This window comes from Podarcis erhardii (assembly GCF_964252035.2).
Source record: "Podarcis erhardii genome assembly, chromosome: 4".
In the NCBI taxonomy this organism is placed as follows: Eukaryota; Metazoa; Chordata; class Lepidosauria; order Squamata; family Lacertidae; genus Podarcis; species Podarcis erhardii.
Window position 1 is genome coordinate 37,719,098 of NC_138508.1, and position 15,659 is coordinate 37,734,756.

The 15,659-nt window shown below is 41.2% G+C and overlaps 1 protein-coding gene across 5 annotated transcripts in view; it reads left to right on the forward strand.

Moving 5' to 3' along the window:
- The window catches only part of ALCAM (activated leukocyte cell adhesion molecule), a 125,160-nt gene extending 122,040 nt beyond the window's left edge, over positions 1-3,120 (forward strand). For all 5 annotated transcript variants that reach the window (XR_014156072.1, XM_081859720.1, XM_081859721.1 and 2 more), the window contains one exon: positions 862-3,120. The gene's annotated coding sequence lies outside the window, so the exon portion shown is untranslated. The remainder of the gene's footprint in view (positions 1-861) is intronic.
- The last annotated feature ends 12,539 nt before the right edge of the window (positions 3,121-15,659 follow it).

Below are 15,659 nucleotides of genomic sequence, written 5' to 3' on the forward strand. Positions count from 1 at the left end.
AGTTAGACTGTGTACATTAAAAGTACATCCTGGGCTAAGTGTAGTCTACCCCTTACAGAGCTGCAATTTCTAGCACACTTTACAATCTACAGTTACCGATATTGGGGGTGGGGTGGGGGAAGGATGCTTTAATTGTATGCAAGACAAGACAAAGAGCTAAGGCAAAAAACAAAAGGCAGTCAATGTTTAGGAAAGCCTCAGGAACAGAGCCTCGGGCAACAGGGCCAACACTGATCGAGGGCTTGCTCAGCACTGTCATGGCACCTTTTCAAAAGTCAGTCGAGATATTCAAAACCATTTACGGTGGTGCCTCGCAAGACGAAAAGAATCCGTTCCACGATTCTCTTCGTCTAGCGGTTTTTTCGTCTTGCGAAGCAAGCCCATTGACGGATTAGCGGATTAGCGCTATTAGCGGCTTTTAGCGACTTATCGGCTTAGCGGATAAGCAGATAAGTGGCTTAGCGGCTTAGAAAAAGGGGGGGAAAGGAAAAAAAAGTCGGAAAAACTCGCAAGACATTTTCGTCTTGCGAAGCAAGCCCATAGGAAATTCGTTTTGCGAAGCACCTCCAAAACGGAAAACCCTTTCGTCTAGCGGGTTTTTCGTCTTGCGAAGCATTCGTCTTGCGGGGCACCACGGTATGATTTTGGAAAATATTTTTAACACTTGCTGGCAAATTATAATGCACTCTTCATTGTTGTGCGTTTCACGGTGTTCTATGGTAGCCTTCATTTATTTCTTCCTTTTTTATTTTTATGGCATGCATTTTATGTGGGAAAACTAATATCCCTCCCCCCCCCATTTCTGTATTATCATCAACATACAAGTTTATCTCGACTGACCTTGTTATTTCTCGTTTTCAGAGAATAAACATAGACCAACTGAAGCATGAACATGGATTGTATTTAAGATATATACAAAGACATGACAGCTATTCATGGTTCAAGTATTACACAGATCATTCTATCAAGTTTTCGGAGGAATTTACACAGTTATCTCAAAGCTTACAAAAATATCAGCAAAACTAATTTTGGTGGCAGCCGTGATAATAGGTCACAAGTTTGTGTTCTGTTTGAATATCTTTTTTCTTTTTTTCTTTTTTTGTAAATGTCTGCACTGAAGATTTCTTTTGGTTTGCCTTTATGTAAATTTTTTACGTAGCTATTTTTATACACTGTAAGGCTTTGTTCTGGGAGTCGCTGGTAATCTGATGTATAGTGTAATGTTTTTATTTCCATTGTTTTTTGCACCCTTTAAAGAGGTACATTTCTAATTCTGATTGCTATCAGTAAAGCTCTTACTTTGCACAGCAAGTATCTAATTTATAAGATTGCCTTATGGGAAAATGAGACACTTCTCTCTATGTTTTTCAATCACCACTAAAGGAAAAAGGGGGGAATAAATCTGTAAAAAAAAATAAGTAAAAGCAAACTAACCGGTTTTTGAAATAATGAACACCTGCTCAACTACAAAGGACATGTATATAATTTACAAAAGGAAAGTAAGGTATTAAACAAGATTCATGTTGTCATGTATACAGATGTCCTACTAACACGTCTTTTTTAGACAGGAAAATCTTTTTATTGATAGCATTCTGGAAAACTAATTGTTATTGCAATTCCATGATATATAGTGTGAATGACTGAAATTAAGAATTAGTTCTGAAATATTTTTGTTATCCACTGCCTTAAATATTATCTATCTTTTTATTTTAAAAGAAAAAAAGATCAGTTGAAATTGGAAGTTTTTGGGTTTTTTTAAGTGGTCATATCAAAGCTGCATTTTTCCACAAAATAGAATATATATTTTTGTGTGTGTGCGTTTTTGTTAACTACACTACAGATATTGCACCTTGAGATAATTTTAGTGTTTTTAACTGGTACATAATTTATCAAAAAAAGTACATGAAATTGTAACAATGAAATGAAATCTATGTATCTTTAGTTACATTCAAGATTGTAACTTTATAAACCTGTTTTATGCTTGAGAATTTTTTTAGAAAGTTAGCATAAAAAGAAACATTTGAATAGATCGGGGCAAATAGACAGCAGTATTTAGCAGTGCTCTTTTACCGAAAGAATAGCATCTGGGAGAATGTGCTAGATAATTTTTGATAACGGCAGGAAAATATTACTGGAATGGAAGTTTCTGTTTACAGATTTACGAGCCAGGAAAACAGGAAGATTCTGTAGATTGTGGGGAGTTTAAGAAGAAGAAGAATGGAGATGGAAATTAGGAAATGTATTTTGCCACTTAGGGGGGAAAAACACTGTTGTAAATTTGTAAAATGTTAAATGTCTGGGCAGTAGTGACTGATGTCTTAAATAAAAGCTTCCTGTAGTGTACTGGCATGGATTAAATACATGAAATGTCCTATAAATTCAATACTGTATAAAATATTACAGAAAAAAACTGTTAAAGTCCTCTCTGCATTGGTTAAGGCTTTATTTGGCAGGGGAACAAAAAAATTAATCTTGGTCAATGTTTAAACCAAAGTTAAAAGGGGGATAAAACCAAAGTCATTTGTTTTGCATGGCAAAGCCATTTATGATATCTTTGTAAATACTGTGGTTTGTTTTTTTTTTCTTTCTCCTTTTTCTTTTCTTTTTTTTTTAGAATTTTGTTTTTTTAAAAAAAAATCTAAAATTTTTAAGCACCTGTTTTCCAAAATAAAATGTGAACACACACAAAAAAAGATTATATATAATTTTGTTTTGGCGTGAAGACATCATTGCTTATAAGAGAAGATTCAATTGGTGTGAGTACAGTAAAGGGAAAAGACTTGCACTGCGATATCATGTCTTTTAAGTTTTATGAAACGTAAGCATACAAAAGTAGTCCCATTAACAAAAGGATCTCTCCTGATCTGTAAGAGAGCCATGCAACTGACCAGACTTGAAACAAGAGTGGACACCAAAAAATGAAAGTGCTCAACTTCTGCATCCAGTGTCATTATGGGAAACCAAACTCTCACCTTTTGAATTTCTACTGGCCATTCCAATGTAATTCTTGGGGGGTGTTTTCTTCACTGTTGACATCAGACATGTTTCAGGAATCAACAGTACAAATTAATTGTTGCAATTCATGCCTGAAAGACAATAAAAGTGAAGTATGTTTTCACATTCCTGTCTGACATTTCAGTTCAAGTGGGATATTCATACCTGCATGAAATAGCTCAGTAATTTGGTTGGCATGGGTTCTGGTCAGGCAGATGCTTTTGCACATGCATAACTTCAGTCTGTTAGTGCCAAGAGACTGGACAGCTGGGAGTGGTAGTACAGAGGACATTTGGAAGTTACTCATGCACACAGCAGGACAAAGAGATGGGCAAGACAAAAGGGGATAGTAAAGTAGCAGAGAAAACACATGCAGGTGCAACCCAGAGAAAGTAATAGACTCAAGTCCTATGGTAATCAGTGAACCACAGCATACAGTGGAGAACTCAAGTGCTATTGTTTCCACAGGAATTTTTTTTTTAAGAACTCAACTTTTGCTGGCTTGGGTCTGGCCCATGAAGAGATAAAGGTAAAGGGACCCCTGACCATTAGGTCCAGTCGTGACTGACTCTGGGGTTGCGGCGCTCATCTTGCTTTATTGGCCGAGGGAGCCGGTGTACAGCTTCTGGGTCATGTGGCCAGCATGACTAAGCCGCTTCTGGCGAACCAGAGCAGCGCACAGAAACACCATTTACCTTCCCGCCGGAGCGGTACCTATTTATCTACTTGCACTTTGACGTGCTTTCGAACTGCTAGGTTGGCAGGAGCAGGGACCGAGCAACGGGAGCTCACCCCATTGCGGGGATTCAAACTGCCGACTTTCTGATCGGCAAGTCGTAGGCTCTGTGGTTTAACCCACAGCGCCACCTGTGTCCCTTGGCTTGGGTCTCGCCCATGAAGAGATAGGGAAGAATAATTATGCATATTGCATACTGGGTAGACAGACGAAAAAGAGCTTGGGAAAGGTCCAAGTCTCGTGGATGCAAGCTACCCAGAGAACTCTGAAATGCTCTCCAACATATTGAGGCCAAAAAGTGGGATGCCATCTTCCCAGCCATGCTCCCACACAAGAGCACAGTGCCCCAAAATGGGATCTCCTGATTTAATTGGGGCAGTGGAGCAGTGTGTTTTGATATTTTATGCACCCGTGCATGCAAGTATGGCTGGATGGAAAATGGTAAGAAGGCTTCTTTGACTTCCCTTTCATTCTGTGATTAAAGAATGAGTCTGACTCTTGTGCAGAGGACAGGGTAAATGCTCAGATGAGGCCTTTGCTGTTTGTAAGTGGTGACAGATGACAAGGTAAAAAATTGTTAAATATATAGAAACTTAAAAATGGGCTATGTTAAATTTAGTTATTAAAAAGATTGTAGGAAAAGGAAGTACCACATTTGCAAGTAGGCGGGATTGGAGCGACAGGAGGAAGAGAATGGATTAGGCCTTGGAAGTACAGAAGAAGAGTTTGGATTTGATATCCTGCTTTATCACTACCCTAAGGAGTCTCAAAGTGGCTAACAATCTCCTTTCCCTTCCTTCCCCACAACAAACACTCTGCGAGGTGAGTGGGGCTGAGAGACTTCAGAGAAGTATGACTAGCCCAAGGTCACCCAGCAGCTGCATGTGGAGGAGCAGGAAAGCGAACCTGGTTCACCAGATTATGAGAGCACTGTTCTTAACCACTACACCACACAGGGCAATGAAATGGGGCACAAAGCTAAAAACGGGGCTGTGAGGTTTCCTCTCTATTAGGAAAGTGACTTTGGGTCCCTACCAGGTTACAACCTCCAATTTACCAACTGTCGTCACTCGAGCTCCATACAGGAACAGGAAATATCCACAATGGGAGTGAGACTGGGTATGCCATGCAAATCAGCCTCACTGTCCCCAATGCTTTCTACCCACTTCCGCTTGAATGAGAGTAGAACTCTCCCTGCAACCAGAAACCCAGATAAAGGAAGCTTCCCAATCATGCAGCAAATTCTACTCACATTGAAATTAAAGTACATAGAAGCCCCCTCCAGACTTTTGAAGCAGGAAAGTTAGGAGCTCAGCAGACACAGATGTTGATGAAATGGGTGCCATGTGCCACCCAAGGCTCCTTACACAGCTCGTTCCTTGTTCAAGCATATGCAGCCTTTGGGGGCAGGGCCTCAGGCTCCTAGCTAGAGTGCTACATCTTGCTTGGGCATAAGGCCTGAACAGGATTTCAGCCCTTTTCAAAAATAGATGGCTCAATAATTCTCAATAATTCAGTGCCTTTATCTAGCTCGCTCACTATTCTACTGCATTTTGCATCTTTTCTCAGGGCAGCCTACACAATGGCATTGTATCTACCAAAAGCAAACTCGGTGTTCCAAATTCTGCTCCTTACATAGCCAAAATGGCACAAGAGAGAGTGGTCAGCTGGTTTTGGGGAAGTTCAAAATGAAGGAGGAGGAGGAGGGGGAGGAGGAGGAGGAGGAGGAGGAGGAGGAGGAGGAGGAGGAGGAGGAGGAGGAGAAGAAGAAGAAGAAGAAGAAGAAGAAGAAGAAGAAGAAGAAGAAGAAGAAGAAGAATTTATTATTTATACCCCACCAATCTGGCTGACTTTCCCCAGCCACTCTGGGTGGTTCCCAATCAAGTGTTAAAAACAGTACAGCATTAAATATTAAAAACTTCCCTAAACAGGGCTGCCTTCAGATGTCTTTTAAAGATAGGATAGCTGCTTATTTCCTTCACATCTGAAGGGAGGGTGTTCCACAGGGTGGGTGCCACTACCGAGAAGGTCCTCTGTCTGGTTCCCTATAACCTCACTTCTCGCAATGAGGGAACCGCCAAAAGGCTCTCGGCGCTGGATCTCAGAAGAAGTAGTAGTGGTGTGAGGGGCTGAGCCTGTCAAGAGAGAAATATAGAGTGAATGGAATAGTGTCCTAGAAGGCAGCATTGATGGATTAGCTGTAACGCTGAACCGGAACAAATCACACTACACCATTTTGTTGCAGAACATAGTAGTATTCCATATAAGCCTATGGCCACACTAAAGATGTCGTTTTGATCCATGCTGCTTTTGCGTCTATCTGCTCCCCCTTTGCATCCTGTATCCTTAATGTATTGAATCAATCTATGGGTAATCAGACTCTTCCCCAGGGATGCCTGGCAACAGGGCTAATTTTGATTGCCCTCCTCCCATGTCTCCAATAACTCTGGCAAGAACTGTGAAATTGTGTATCCACAAGTATCGATTGTATTTGCTTTTAACAAAACACTGTCTGTATTCATTACAAGCCCGAGTGGTCTTTGAGTTATTTCTCTTTGATCCAGATTATGGGATTTCCCCATAAAAACTGAAGTGATGGGAGAAGTTGCAGCTGGTCCGATTTCCCCACCTATGCAAGTTTTAAAGGCACAGAAACCCATGTGGCTTTTATTATAATTAAGTTTTATATTATTTATATTCTGCTACATTCCACAGACTCAGAGCTGCTAACAGCAGGTTGTACTAAATGTTAATAGTGCTGCAAGTTTAAGTGGGATTGGGTGATAGTTTCTTTGGAGCTCTGCCTAGGAGGGAGATAGTTCTTCACTCCCAGGTTTTAGAGGGCCCAAGCAGCAACATGTCAACTGAGACCGTTGGAAAAGGTGGCACAAAGTAGGTTGGACTGCAAGCAGATTTTGGCCCACCAGTGTAGACAGTGTGGCAATGATATTCTTCAACAAGAAAAGTGACTAAATATTCTTATTTAGTCGCTATTGTGGCTTGTGAAGGCCAGGTTACATTACAAATACAACAGACTTCCTTGCAACCTGGATCCTGTGGCCAAGGTTATATTCCTTAAGAGCAATTACCTAAGCGTCCAAAATTTGCAAAACAGGAGAAGAAAGTTATATACAGTGGTACCTCTGGTTACAGGCGCTTCAGGTTACAGACACTTCAGGTTACAGACTCCGCTAACCCAGAAATAATACCTTGGGTTAAGAACTTTGTTTCAGGATGAGAACAGAAACCACATGGCAGCACAGCGGCAGCGGGACGCCCCATTAGCTAAAGTGGCACCTCAGGTTAAGAACAGTTTCAGGTTAAGAACGGACCTCCAGAACGAATTAAGTTCTTAACCTCCCTGTACATAAAAAAAAGGAACATGGGCTATTTGTAACAGATTGAGGAGAGGAGAAATCGAGCAACACCCACCCACACACCAACACGACAATGGTACACATAAGTTTCAAATTGGGATTGATGAAAGTAGAAGCTATAACAAAGAACCGTCACCAAAATGTAATAACTATGTCCACTTTATATTAATACCAGTAAAGTTCCCAGCAGGCACCAAACAAGGCTGTATTCTTCACCCCACATCTATTTAATCTATTTTTGAAAGATATGAAACAACATCTACTCGTTGTGAATGGCCACCCTCCTAGTTTAGGACCTAAGGCAGTGGCCATACTTTTATATGCAGACTCTCCTCTCTTGCACCAGAGTTGGGCTCCAAAGGTTTCTAAAAGCATTCTTTCATTACTGCCAAGGAAATCACCGAGCAATTAATTACTAAAAATCCAAGATCTTGGTATTTTTAAAGAGTTGGCATCCATCTAAATCAAGCTTCCTCAAGCTCGGCCCTCCAGATGTTTTTGGCCTACAACTCCCACAATCCCTGGCTATGGTCAGGGATGCTGGGAATTGTAGTCTCAAAACATCTGGAGGTCTGACTTTGAGGAAGTCTGATCTAAATGGTGTATTGTGATCAAGAAATCGAACAAGTTAAAAGCTTTAAATACTTAGGGATCACCTTTTATTACAATCTAAAATGGGTGACCCATCATAACAGGATAACCAACTTAGCTAAATGCTCTGCAGAATGAATTAAATGATTCTATTTTTTTGGATGGTAACCAGAATGTGCCTGCAGTGGTTAGGTTAGGACCTATAGTACAAAAAACTGTTTTGCAACTCCTTTATGGGATTCCCTTATGGATAACTGACTTTAACAACCAAGTTAAGGGTGTACAGGCACCCTTCTTCCGACAAACTATAGAAGTTCCAAAATGTTTATTCTATCTGGCTATATGTGCAGAGTTAGGCTAGCATCTCTTAGAATCTAGGGGCTGGATTATGACTTCCAAATACTTGTTAAAAATTCACTTTAATACAGACCTGGAAAGTTTACTAACCTCTTTATTGAGAAATACACATAATTTTACATGGGGTTCTCATGTTGCCTTCAAACTCAGAAATATAGGGATTGCAATAGATTCCCTTCTTCTATAGGAATGGTCACAAATTTTCTCCCTCATCAAGCAGAGACTGCTAGACCATGAGATCCAAAAACTCTACCCCTCCCAGCCTTTTGTATGTTCATCTGCTTACTTAGGATTGCAGCCCCACCATGGAATAATGCCTAATTACTTTTATAATTTACATACTCCATCACATAGCTTTTGTGCTAGCTCGTCTAAATGCATTCCCCTCATCTGTTTTGTTCAGTAGGTTTAAAAAAAACAAAAAACCCTTCCAGAACATAGTCCGCTCCTGTAATAAGAAAACACCAGGTATAATACATCACTTGTTTTGGGATTGCCCTCTTCTCAACACCCTTCATAAAGATCTCCTAGTGACTCCCTTACAGATTTTTAAAAAAAGAAAACGATTTACAAAGAGTCTGTAATCCAATATTTGTTGAAGGATGATACGCCCGGAACAAAGAAGATTGTTTCGGGGTATCTAGCAGAGCTCTTTAAAGCTAAAGCTAAAATTGCCTGATTTATTCAGTGGTGGCTATCCAGTCTTTTCTATATTGCATGTCTTTGGATTATTAATGTATTTACATGACTTTGTATGGTTTTATTGTTTAAACTTATGCCAATAAAGGCCAATAACATCAATAACATCCGAAACCCAGCAGACTGCACTTCACCACCGGGGTTAGATAGCTGTGGTGCTCCTGACGACTCTCTCTGTCATAGGCTGCTAGCACTTATCTTTCAGATTCTGTCCCATGCAGACTTCCTCAGCACCCCTCTCAGAGCAGTTCTCCCAGACTTCTCTCGTCCACCTTTGGAATTATGCCCTGTCCCTGGCACAATCAGAAGCCTCCTCCTCCTCCTTCTCAGTCCCCCTTCTCACTAGCCCAGTTGCTTGTCGATGACTGCCGACTCAATCTGTTGCTTAGCAACTTGGGGAAAAGGGGATCGTCAAGGCAAGCTGCTTCATCTTTGTTTCAAATGAAAATCAGCAAGTGAGTCCTGCTACAAAATGTTGCCACACACACACACACACACACACACACACACACACACAGGCATCCCCCTTCCAGGACACACTGTTTCATTCTTCCTGCCTCACCCATGAAATGCTCACTGAGCATGCTCAGTTCTTGTTTGGTTACTTCCCTGTATGTCCTTCCCCATAAAACAATAGTTAACCCTCAAAAGGTCTATCGTTTTGTGGAACCTTGAAGATATCAGGCTCCATATATGCTTAACATTTCTCCCATGCTTGGCGAAAGGAATTAATCATGTATGCTTTATACAAAATGTAACCATGATCCTATAGTCACATGTGTGCAAGTGTTATCAATTTACTTTCAGACAAAAAGCTACATTTTTATGGAACTACACAGAATTCTTTGAAAAGTTAACTATGAAAATATCCAGGAAGCCTTTGCCAAGGTAGCCAGTTTTCATACACACTGCTTTCTCTCTTTTTCAAGTGCAGGTAGATAACTGCCTAGGCACAGAGTGTTTTAGCGTGCCAAATACCACACACTGGATTGTGAACAGTTGCAATGATCCAGGAGCACGAGATCTTCATTCAACTCATTTGAACATTTAAATGACAAAATCAAATTGTGGCAATAACTCATTAAACATTTCTAAGAGAGCAGGAGAACAGCTCTCTCTCAGAGCTTATGAACCACAACCTCAACTGCTTCAAATTAGCATGAAGCTAACAGTCAACAATTTGATCCTAAACGATTTTGCAAATTTGCTCCAATTGAGCATCAAATCATGCTATGAATGTCTAGATTGAAGGAACAGGGAGTCTGTGTGTTCATAAAGGGAGTGTGTTGCTTCCCTTCCACATCCCACTGTCAATATGGACACTATTTGAAAGCAGGGTTGCAATTGCAACACTTTTTTCCCCTCTTCCCCAAATGACCAGAGGGATGTGCTTTTCATTTTGAAATTAAGCCTTCTTGTAAACAAATCCTTCTTCAAATGTGGCATGATAGCCAGCTTGGTAAACAAAGTATTATACACTCATTCTATTTACAGCAAATCTCAGAAGGTTTAAAAGGATTTAGGATTCATCTCTCCAAATTAACACACATTCTGATTAGGAAAGTTACCTTATGGCACGATGCATCTCGCATTACAAGGGAGCTTTCCTAAAATGAAAGATAGAAAGAAAGGGTATGGCATCTCTTTCCTGAGTTGCCATCCCCAACCCTTGTAATTAATCTGTCAAGCATGACAGCTTAAAACCCCAAGTTTAACACTTTGACATATCTCAGATTTTAAACAGCAACTTTACTTATCATTATTATGATGACTAATGCCAAGCTATTTGTTGGGAGATGGGAAGGAATGGAAGCACATCACCGAAAGCATTTTGCCTCATTTACATTCAGGGCTGGTTCTCCCAAGGTGGTACAGAATTCAACCGTGATCGTTTCTCATGTTTTTATTTGTGTGCAATTGGATGGAGAAGGGGTGCTTGGTACAAGAGGAGGGATGCTCTTAAGACATCCCAGTGGCCATTCCTTGAAGGATGTGCCTGTTCAGTACACAGGACTAAAGGACTCATTTCATCCAGTGAAACACTTGTGTAAAACACATGCCTATTATTTTATAAAGCCCCAATCATAGAATTGTAGAATTTGAAGGGACCACAAGGACCATCTTTTCCCCCAAGTAGGGCTTAAACCCATAACCCTGAGATTAAGAGTCTCATACTTTACCAGCTGAGCTATCCAGCATCAGTTTAAATTTTTTATCTTGCTTTTATATTGTTAAACACAACCGGGGAAGAGCCGATCTCATATTTGGCAACTTTCAGTTTGATCGACCCGTGTAGAAATTTATGTCTCAAGGACTTGCTTCCTTTCACAGGACAAAAAGAAAATCCAAGCCGCTCACTCATCTGCACTAGCAGACCACTTGCCAGTCATTAACTTCCCTCTCTCAGATCTTGAGAAGCCTATAAATCTTTTTTCCCTTGGACTCATATTTGGGATTTTAAAAAAATCATATATCTTCACTCGTGGTGCAAATTCTCCCCATCCTTCCCTATACCTCCCTCTGCTCATTTGTCTTCTTCTAAGTTGAGCTCTAATTTGTTTTGCTTTTTTCAGTTTAACGGTCAAACACTGTTAATTAGACAATCTGGGAGTCTCCTTTCCAAAAGAAAGAAAGAAAGAAAAAAGTGATTGGCACAGGCAGTTAGACTCAAAGTGAGGGCACACCAGGTGGATAAAAGCTCCCCATTACGAGATGGCACAAGGAGGGAGGGGGAGAGAAAGGAAAGATGGAGGGGGTGAACACACATTGACAGGAATGACAGCCTGAAAGTAGCACAGAGACAGGAGAGCCATGCAACCAAAATTAATCACGTTCACGGGAGAATATTGAAAGGAAATTGGGCTGCCAGGGCTTCGTTCCCACAGTGGATCAATAGCAAAAATAATCACAAGCCAAAGAGCATGAGATTACATTTAAAACAGGCAGAATAGAAAAGAACTCCCAAGGATGCAGAAGTATGGAAAAACTTAATCTTTTTGCAATTATTGGTCACGGGGGCTCAAAGGTCTTATGGAACATAAAGTGGCCTAGAGCCGCCAATGTGTGGTCTGTCACAAAGAGATGCACGTAGAGGAAGTACAAGTTCGGGAGGGTTTTTTCTCTCCAGTACTGGCCAGAATTGCAAAAACCAGAATCTCACAGATGCCCAGTTCCACCTCAAAGCTCGTCACTACTGGTCCAGTTCTGATGGCTGGTTACTTACAAAATTGATCAACTCTTTGTTTTGCTTTTAACACAAAAGTTAAAGGCAATTGAGGAATCATTCCACACATCCACAGGGTTTGCATGGCTTTAGATTCATCAGGATAGGTTTAGAGGATAGGCACTCAACCAGAGCAAACAGTACAGCAACAGCCCTAATGTAAGAACATAAGCACAGCTTGCGGGATCAGGCCAAAGGCCCATCTTAGTTCAGCATCCAGTTCTCATGGTGGCCATTCAGATTCCTGTGGGATACCCACAAACAGGACCCAATCACAGGTCCACAGGGCAGGCAGTTCATTCGGGTTCCCCTGGCCTCCAGGAAGGCTTTTCAAGCTGCTGCAGGAGGGAGAAAGAGCCAGTTTATTTTCTTACTACGAACGTCCTTGAGTTCACTTTGGACTAAAAACCTATGGGATGTTTTTGAGATGCTCCTTAAAGAGCAGGGAAGTGGGGAGTCTGGGAATATCTGAAGGAAATGAGTTCCAAACTGTAAAAAGGTAACATCAACAAGCTAATATTGTGCATCAAACTGCAAAGCTGAATCTAGAAGCTGGGCACCAGTTCTAAAATTATATAAAAACGGTTTATTTTAGTGGATTTGTATGCCTGCATAAATAGCAAGTCCATTGATGTTACAGTAAATTTCAGGTTAAGGTAAAAGGTAAAGGTACCCCTGCCTGTACGGGCCAGTCGTGTCCAACTCTAGGGTTGTGTGCCCATCTCACTTAAGAGGCCGGGGGCCAGCACTGTCCGGAGACACTTCTGGGTCACGTGGCCAGTGTGACGAAGCTGCTCTGGCGAGCCAGCACCAGCGCAGCACACGGAAACACCGTTTACCTTCCCGCTATAAAGTGGTCTCTATTTATCTACTTGCATTTAGGGGTGCTTTCGAACTGCTAGGTGGGCAGGAGCTGGGACCGAAGACGGGAGCTCACCCCGCCACGGGGATTCGAACCGCCAACCATACGATCGGCAAGTCCTAGGCACTGAGGTTTTACCCACAGCGCCACCCACGTCCCATTTCAGGTTAGCAGTTGCTTAATATTTCTAAACTGCATTAATATCTCTGAAGATACCACTAAAACTTTTATTGGTTCTTTTATTCAGGTTTCGTGTGGCATCTTTTTGTTAGTTTGTTTTCCATCTAAATTGAAACATCTTGTTTTATTGTTTGTGATTTTTATTCTTTGATAACCCTAATATTGCTTTTTTGGTTGCAAAGTTAGCTTCAGGGCTTTTCCCCATTTTTTTAATGGAAAGGCAAGACAACGCATTTTTTTAAGTATATTAACCCTTTTATTGGAGATGAGCAGAACTATTTATTGTTCACAAAAGTATGGGCAAGGAATAGCAGAGATCTATAGTCTACAAGCACCTGCTAGTGAAAATCACCAGACCACTTTTTCTAAGGAAGTTCAGTGCAGACCACAACTTTCTTTTTATTTTAGAAGTATTTTAAATCAACGTGCAAGTCTTTTGGGGGTCGTATTTTGTGCTCCTTTATTGCCTGTTGCTTTTGCTGCTGTTCAGATATATTAAAAAGTTTTACATGGTTTCAGGTGCTTTTAAAAAAAAAAAAAAGGCAGAAGGGGAAAGGCATACGCTTCATAAAACATAGATATACTAGGTAGCCGCGGGGCAAGATATTTGTTACAAAACACAGATTTCCAATTATGTCACTAATCACTGAGTAATCAGTACAAGCTTCAACATTAATTAATAATACAATCCTAATGACATTATGCTAAAGTCCTATGCCGTTTGAGACACAAAACTGAATAGGACCTCTGCATAATGTCATTAGGATTGATTTGCACTCTGAGATGAGAGTTAGCTAGACAAAGCAGGAAATCTGTGGCTGGTTCATATGCATGTCTAAATCACTTGATTTCTGATCACTTGACAATAAATTCATTGCAACCAGCTCCATTAGGATCCACTTTTGCCCTTTTCAAGCATTTAAAATCACCCCGTTGCATGGGGACATATTGTGGAATGGCCCTTACTGGCCTGCCATGATCCTGCACCATAAGCACATTGGGGGGATACTTCCAACAAGGAAACCCACCTGAGATGTGTAGGCTCTCTCTGTGATCTGGAGTCCTACAGCTGGCAGGAGTCAAAGCAGCAATGACAGGACCAGAAGGCAGTATCTGGCTCTCTTCCTTGTAATGCTGTGATTTTAACACCTCAATAGAACTTTGGTCTGCCCTCCAGATGTTGTTGGGACCATAAAGGCCATCAGCCCCAGCCAGCAGTGTGTTGTAGTCCAACAACATCTGGAAGGCAACAGGTTGGTGAAGCCTTGTTTAAGGAATGCGAGAAATTAAAATTCCCACACATAACAGAAGTCACCATTGATGCATCAGTCATGAAGTGTTGACCATTCATATGGGAACCATCCCGTAGGCTTAGGCTGAAACCCTCCATCAACATCGCTCCCTCCTTCATCTGATTTGAGGATTAGCCAGATGCATTCACCTGCAAGCTGGTTACTGCCTCATCCTCCAGACAAATCTGTTTATCATGCTGAAAATAAGACACACCCATGTGTACTTTCTTCTTCCTGTGTGTTTCTTGTTATGTTGGCCAGTTTGAGGGTGCAAGCTGGTGGGGAGCGATTCATTCAATTCAGAGTGCTTTACAGGATCGTAGAGGTTATGAACACAGAATTACATCAATATCACATTTTCCATCTAAGGTTCCCAACGTGGGGCACACGCCCCACAGGGGGGCAATTTGATTTTTAAGGGGGGAAATTTGAGAATGAGTTATTAACAGTGAGTGGCCTTTTAGGCTTCTTCCATGTGAATAGGAGTTCACTTTTTGAATAATAAGAATTATATGTCTGGGAGTGGGGGCATCAGGATTTTAGAGATGCTCAGGTGGGGCATAGCCAAAAAAAGGTTGGGAACCACTGATCTAGAAGGTGCTTGAAGCAATATTGTCACAACAGAAGACTTGCAATTAAACAAAAGACACATGCATTTAAATCTTTTAAAGTATCTAACCCTCTTGAACTTTGCAGCCCCCACAATGCTGCCTCTTCCCCCGCACGAGCCTTTTAAGAGAAACCTTAAACACTGGTCAGGAGGGGTTGTGGACCAGTGTTTTCAGGCAAGAGTGCAGCAGCTGAAAGGAGTTTGAAACTTCGATTTAAAAAAAAACTCTTGAAAAGGAAAGACGGCTCTTTAGCACAAAGGAAGGGAAAGAAAGAGATGAGGCCTGCTTGAAGAAGAGCCATGCCCTTGCAATACATAGTAATGCCTGTGCTCTTGAGACAATGAGAGGAATGTCACGGCCTTCACCTCTCAGTTGAACTCTTCATTATGGGACAGTTGACAGAGCTGCAGCTTTCCTTCTAAGTCAGTTGATTTAATTTATGATATGAGCCGTGGGACAAGATGTTTAACTGAAACTAATGAGAGGATGCGGACTGAAATCAATAGAATAGGTGAGCCGGGGCTTTTGTTCCGTCCAGCCTTTCTTCTTTCCCATTGTGTTACCCCATATATATTAGGTATTGACTACTGCTGCTGAAGGCAAACATTTCAAATAACTCGAAATGAAACAGACAGCTTACTCTGTCCAGATGCCAATACGTCTTTTACTCAGGCATCTTTCACAAAAGCACAGAGCCAGGCATGAGTTTTGAGGGTGCGGATAGACATATAGATTTA